The 7,552-nt window shown below is 37.3% G+C and overlaps 1 pseudogene; it reads left to right on the forward strand.

Annotated features, from left to right (window-relative positions):
- Nucleotides 1–1,302: 1,302 nt before the first annotated feature.
- On the forward strand, nucleotides 1,303–2,054 carry LOC101578395 (annotated as a pseudogene).
- Nucleotides 2,055–7,552: the final 5,498 nt, after the last annotated feature.

The raw sequence follows: 7,552 nt of genomic DNA on the forward strand, positions 1-7,552 counted from the left end.
ATGCACATTTATCTAGCTAATAACTATCTATTACTTTGATTCTTTTTCTTCCACTTTTTTCATATACCATGAAAGGCAGTTGTTCATTATCCATGCAGAGTTTAAATAAAAGAAACAATAAAAATAAGAAACAGAAATCCTGGCACCCTCCTTTGTTTTAACATTTGTGTGTTTCATTGTCTATATTGTATAAAAATAATATGTGTTGATCTGAGATGTAGGGCTTATGTGTGGAGAAAGAAACGTTATGCTGATTAAATTTACTTTGTTGTGACCCAAAGAGAATTTGTACTGCACAGAGAATAGAGATCAACAATTATTCACATTTCTGTAAGCAGATATCAGTTGATTAACAACAAATTCACATTTAATAGACTATTTTTATAGTGATGTGCATTTTATTGATGGAATCTTTGCCTTTAGAGTTTTATGAAAACATCATTTTCAGTAGAAAATTTTCCCTAGAGGGTTCCAATACAAGATTTTTCAGAACAATAAGCAATGGTTTTGTTCTTTCAAATGACAGTGTCTGTATTGTATTTCCATGGTAGAGGGAAATTCGGAATCATTAATACAAAAGTTTCCTAGATAAGTCAGCGTCCAGGTGATAAGAGTCAATATTAAGTAGTGAGGGAAATTTTCCATTACTTTCTCCCTGGTTGCATTTCCATGATTACATTATGTATTTGTTCTCCTTATATGGCATTTATTGGATGTTATATAATTAAGACTTTGTAAGTTTTTTTTTTTTTTTAGAAATGTACTGTTTAGATTCATGTAGTTCAAATTGACACTAGACATGTCAATTTTGTTCAGACCACTGTTCTCACTTAGAAGAATAAAACAAAGAAGAAGAACAATACCACATTTTGAGCAAAGTGTTGAAAATATTCTGAGGAAAGTTTTACTATGGATTACTTATTTATTTATTTAAATATAGACTGAATTGGTGCTGATAATATGATCACAGTGGATAAGATCTACTGAGCACTCGCACTACGCATTTCATCTATGCATTTCATCTTTAGTGAGTCCTGGAAGTTGGTAGTGCATTTCTTATTTTGCAGATAAGGAAACACATACTTGTTAATTCACAAATCGCAGGCACTGTCACTCCATATCTGAAGATCTTGACTAAAATCAATGGGAGCGGAAGGCGCGCAAAGAGCTATAGCGTTGCTGATGGAATTGAGCCAACGGAGTTAACCGCACGGAAGCCACAGATCAGATAATCACTGGTGATCAGAACATCGTCATACCTTGACGTAGTTACCTACAGGCGACTTGCAAGGTCTCTTCAGTATGCCTGCAGCACTTGTGGAGAATAGCCAGGTTATCTGTGAAGACTGAGCAAGCAATCTAGAAGAAGAGATGAGCAAAATCCGAGAAATCGTGCTCGGTTACAGTTATATTGCCATAGACACAGAATTTACAGGTGTTGTGGTACGACCAACTGGTGAATTTCGTAGCTCCATAGATTATCAGTATCAGCTTCTGCAGTGCAATGCTGACCTTTTAAAAATTATCCAGCTGGGCCTTACGTTCACAAATGAGAATGGAGAATTCCCTTCTGGAATCAACCACTTGGCAGTTCAACTTCAAATTCCACCTTACAGAGGACACGTACTCCCAGAACTCCAAGGACCTCTTCGCTGACTCAGGGCTGCAGTTCCGGAAGCACGAAGAAGAAGAAGGCATCGATACACTGCGCTTGGCAGAGCTGCTTATGACATCGGGAGTGGTTCTCTGTGACAATGTCAAATGGCTTTCCTTTCACAGTGGCTATGATTTTGGCTACATGGTAAAGTTGCTTATAGATTCTCTTTTGCCAGAAGAACATGAATTCTTTCTTCCCATCCTTTTATGATGTGGACTATATGATGAAGAGTTGCAAAAACCTTAAGGGAGGTCTTCAGGAAGTTGCTTGATCAGTTGGATTTACAGAGAATTGGAAGGCAACACCACGCAGTTTCAGACTCGCTGCTGATGGAAATGGCGTTCTTCAGGATGAAGGAGCTGTTTTTGCGGACAGCATAGACGACTCCAAGTACTGAGGGCGACTTATGGCCTGGGCGACCGCGTGGAACAGAAGTAGAATGAAGGCTCGGACTCCACCCAGGTGAAGATGAACATCCTGGACATCATCAACAGCACTTAGCCGTGACAGCGCGCGCTGGCGCTTCCTGCGCTGTGCCGCTGACCTCTCTGAGAGCAAGCATGTCTGTGTAGCAGGAAGACGTATGTTCTAGGAAGGCAGAAGATGTGCTTATTTTAGGTCCAGATGAGGGGAGTGGGCTCTGAGTTTGTACGCAGGGCTTCCCCATTCCGCATCTCCACACCTCCCCGCTCCAGCCTCCTCCTGTCACCAACATCCATAGAGCCTTTGACACTATTTTAAATAACCAGGACAAGGCTGAAGTAAACGAGTAAAATGTTATGTGGCTTCTTATATTTGTGCACTGGGCAGTAAAGGAATGACAGGACAAGGCTGAAACAAACGAGTAAAATGTATATAACTCTTACCCGTTGTCATTCTTTTTCTTTTAAATTTATTGCTAATCTCTGATAAGACTGCTTCTCAGCTGAAGGTTTCCAGAGGAAAGGGCACAAAATGGTATTGTTGGGGAGTTGTTTGTAGATTCTAAGTCTCAGCCCCCATTCCTGTCTCGACCCTTCGTGAAGACATCACCTTTCCTCACACTTCAGTACTCTTTACTTAAGTATTACTATATAGAATTGAAGTACCTGGTGCTAAAGCTAGACAAGCTGATCAGCTAATGTCTTGACATCTGTTCCACTGTGCCACTGAGATTTGCTATCATTTACGCATCACCTGAAGTTATTTTAAATTTTCAGCTAATGAAATCTCCTGAATTTGATCTAAAGGAAATGAATAAAGAAAAATTGGGGGGGGGGCCTTATTTCTGTTTTCAGAAACATGATTTCAGATGCTCATGTTTCTCCCTCCTTACTTCCCCTGTCTTTCCTTTCAGCAAACCCAGAGAGGTAGGAGGATGGGTAACAGGAGAACCCAGTTACAGTGCTTCTTAAACTTGTGCACAGGGCAGTAAAGGAATTTGGTTGAGAGAGACCTTGGGGTAATATCCCACAACTGGGGTAGGAAACACAAGACGTTGATTTTAGAACTATTCATTTTAAAATTACAGTTTTCTTTGAATGACTGTAGGATGTACAGAAAAATCAACCCTTTTGAATGGTGAAAATAAAAGCTGGTATCTTGCTAAAGTGGAAGGATAGTCTTATGTTTTAAAAGCTATGAAAAACTCAATTTGAAATGATTAAAAAAGGGTTATAAAAATAAAAAATGTGTTACATGCTGGTACTTAAGATGTCATAAATATTATTTATGCTTTTAATTATGTAAAGATTTCTTTCAAAAAATAAATGAAATCCATGGGAAATGAGCCTATCCTTTTTCTACTGTATCTCCCATTGATCCCCAGGCAGTACCTTTAATAAATAAGTCAGAAAAATTACAATACTATCAAAATTATATGGAATTAAGTATTCACTACAGGACTATAGTCTATAAGATTATAAATTTGGAGACAATCAGGGCTATTCCTTTGTATTTCAGTGTCTCCACTTGCCAAACTTAATGAACTAGATTATGTAATATTTTTAGTACTTTCTTGCTAGTTCTGAAGTCCTCCAAAGGAAAACATGGTGTTCAATCATACTTTTCACTAGGTATGTTTTATGTGCAGAAGTACAGTAATTTCTTGATGCCATGGTGTAAAATACAAAGTATTAAGAGCTGATTTTATGGATGGGCTCGAACTCTGTGTTTTCTGTTTAGAAGAGCAAGCGTGAAACTATATATTTGCTCTTCTCTGGGTCTCACATGACTTATCTGATATGAAAGGATAAGTTAAATATATAGTAGTTGGTTAAAGGTCATTTAATTTTTAGATTTTTAATATTCATACCAGGAGTTGAACTCAGGGCCTCATACTTGCCACATAGGCACTGTGACGCTGAACTATGTCCCCAACCCAGTACAAGATCATTTCATACACTTTATTCCAATATAAATGATTTGCCTCCCCCTTCATGTGGTATGCCAAGAAACTAGTGTTACAGAAGAGAAATGTGGAAACTTAACACAATAGAACACATTCATCATGAGAAGGGGCTTCCTTCTTTTGGGCATCCCAATCTGAAGCATGGTGTAGCCACAGTTTCACAAACTGAACTATGCAAACTTGAAATAGTAATTTACATGTTGTAGATTAAAATATCCTCATTTTGTGAATAATATATAAATAAAGAAAAAATCTCTCACATGAAGAATAGAATCTTATCATTCAATAACTGGTATATCAAGCCTACTAGAATCTAGCTTTCCTCTTCATGTGTGGCAGCTACTTTAGTATGCAAGAAGAAATGCCTGGCACACTGTGGAAAGAGTAAAGGAGTAAGTACTTGGCACATTTGGGGAGCCAGAGATGGATGAATACATGAAACACAGGATATTTTAAGGCAATGATAGACTGTATGATACTACAAAGATGGATGCAGGCCATTATATAATTTTCCAGTGATCTTAAAGCTGCTCTACAAAGGTTTTAAAAATATGTATGTTGTTTCTTCATGATTAGCCTTAACTTATATGACACTAACATGATCATATCCCTCTTCCATAAAGAGAAACTCTCATACTTCTTTGAAATTTGACCCAACCTAGGCCTTTTCTTGTGATTACAATATGACTTTGTTTCCATCTAGCAATAAAAGTGTTAGTTTCTGTCTGTACAAAAATGTGTATGAACTCACTTAAAATTTATGTGCAGGTATTTACAGCTAGAACAGAATGCTTACCATTTCTTTTGAGGCTTCTGTATGATCTTATTTAGCTTGCAAATGATTATGCTAAAAGCCAAAATCTTAAAGGTAAAAAATAGACTGCAATTTTGATTATTTTTTATGCATATGGAGAATGAGCATGCTGGAAATCATGTGAAAGTGTTCAGTGAATAAGGGATTTTGAAGGAAACCTTTACTCAATTCGGTCTGTCAGAAATTATTGAAGGTTGTACATTTATCGAAGTACAGATAATGATATGAAACTATATCAGCCTTTAAATATAACTAATTAAAAAGAAGTAGAGCTTTAGCTTGCTCTTTTTCCACCTCCAATACTATTGACACAAAAATCATTCAGAATGCTCATAAAAACTGCTTTCCATGTTTCTCATAACCAAAGACTTCTTTTCAGAAATTAGATTAATCCTCATTTGCCTGACACATTGGCAGAACTGTGAGATGAGAAGAAAAAATATTCTTATTTTGCACGCTTCCTGAAAGAGCAATAGAGACAAGAGCTGAGTCCAAAATTATTCATTTCTGCTTCAAATCTTTCTTGAAACCTTTTCAGTGGCTGTGATATGCAAGAAATAGCTGGAGAATTTTTATCTCCACCCCCTCAAGTAACACAAATCATCTGCGCCCCCTTTTTACAAATATGAGAGGGAAACTGTCCATGTTGATTTGTGGCGAGTAGGTGTATGTGAGATCTTCTATTTCCATGGTCGATTTAGAAGCTGATGTCACGATTGCTTCCTACACAACAATATGGGAAACCACATTAGCAGCAGGGATTCCATTTGGCAGAATTGCTGATTGTACCTGTCAACTAGACAGTTTATTTGGGGAAGAAATCCTCAGAACACCTCAGAGAAGTCAGTCAATGCTTTCTTTAGACATAAGACACTCTTAAAATGGGATTATGTACTTCACAGACTTTAAGAAGCACAAATTAGTACAGTACTAAATTATTATTATGTTTATCAGCATCTCTGCTTTCATACTGTGGCACAGTAATGTTCTAATTATTGTATTTATTGTCATCATTGCTTTTACATTATTGTAGCCATTAAAAATCTTTTAACATATAAAAAATGTTTGATGGAAAATAAGGGTTTGGTTGAACAGTAATGAACCTGAGTATGAAGCATTAAATTAAGCTTTTCAGATGTTTCCTAGAGTAAATATGGATTAGGACAACATGCCTGGAAGCTAGCTTGGAAGAATGATCTAGGATTCTGAGTAGATGTAAGATGATAGTGAACAGGGCTCTGGCAGGTGGTGATCTCTACATTAGGATAGAGAAATGAAAGACACCTGGCATAGCTGGTAACATGTAATCAGAGCCACTCATATTAGTTCAGCTGCACCAGGGCCTATGAACAACTCTGGGGAGTACCATCACCCATGTATTTATTCCATAAGTTGCTGTAGAATACACAGTGCTAGTCGGAAATAGTAACTTGATAGATTCTCTAGAAAACAAGAACCCTACATCTGAGGAATGTGTTGAGATTAGTGATGCTTTGTTCTTACTCTCTCAAACTTCTGCACAGACATGAATTCTCTGTTTCATTACCAGGTGTTCAAGGGGAAAGTTTCCCCCAACCCTGCAGACACTTTCTTCTGGGAAAATTGGCAGACTGTTCTCTCCCAGCTAGTTTATCTGTTGGAACAATTTTTATGTGTTTCAAGTCCTATTCAGTCACTTATTTGGAAGCACACTGGAATGGAGCTTGGCCTGAGCTTGGGGGTTACCTGTTTTCTAAATACAGTAGATTTCATCTGTTTCAAAAAAAATCTGTACAAAGATGCCTAATAAATACCAAAAAAAAGAACTACTGATGTTGAGATCTAGAGCCTGTCCTGTTTCACAGTGTGCACCCATGTCCCTGCAGTGCTCCACAGTAGCCCCTGATAAATTTTTATTGTCTAGTTAATATTTTGCCAAACCCAGAATTAAAAGCATTACTCAAGTTAAATTTACTTCTTTGCCTTTTATGGAATTTCTGGAAGTCTGTAATTAGTGTTATTCTGAAACGTTTCCTCCTCTAATCCAAAAAAAGTTATGACTCTAGCTCATACTCTAAAACTAGCAATAGATTATTGAGCTTTACCTGTAAAACTGTGTCAATATGGAGTTCTTTATTGATTTTTTATTTATTCATTTTTTCTATCAATTTCATTGAGAAACAAACAGCAATGAGACAGCTTCAAAACCGATCAGTAGGACAGTTGCAACAAACAACACACTGCATACTGTTATATTCACAGTGGTCATTCACAGCACAAGAATCAGACCCAACATCCCACTCAAACACCACTAGCACAAATCTTTCTCCTCTCTGAGTTAAGAGAAAGCAGCTGTACATCCATCCTAACCACCCAAATACAGATACAAAATGGTCCCTCATCTGTATCCCCTTTCTTTGTCCAGTTTTTGCAGAGACGGGCATTCCACTGCCACCCAAATGTTGTAGGTGTGTGAATTCAGCAAAATAATCCAATATAGTCCAGCAGTCCACAATAGTAGTGGGTCATCTGCAGGACTGGCAATGTCAGAAGCTGTTGACCTGAGCCCCCTACAGGTCAGCCCATTAATATCGCTTCACTTTTTTTTTTTTTTGAAGTTTTATTGATAAACAGATAGCAATGAAACAGTTTCAAATCAAATCTGAAGTACAGTTTCAACAAATAATACACTGCATATATTCTTCTTAGTGGT

The sequence above is a fragment of the Octodon degus genome, unplaced genomic scaffold, assembly GCF_000260255.1.
Source record: "Octodon degus isolate 3935 unplaced genomic scaffold, OctDeg1.0 scaffold00071, whole genome shotgun sequence".
In the NCBI taxonomy this organism is placed as follows: Eukaryota; Metazoa; Chordata; class Mammalia; order Rodentia; family Octodontidae; genus Octodon; species Octodon degus.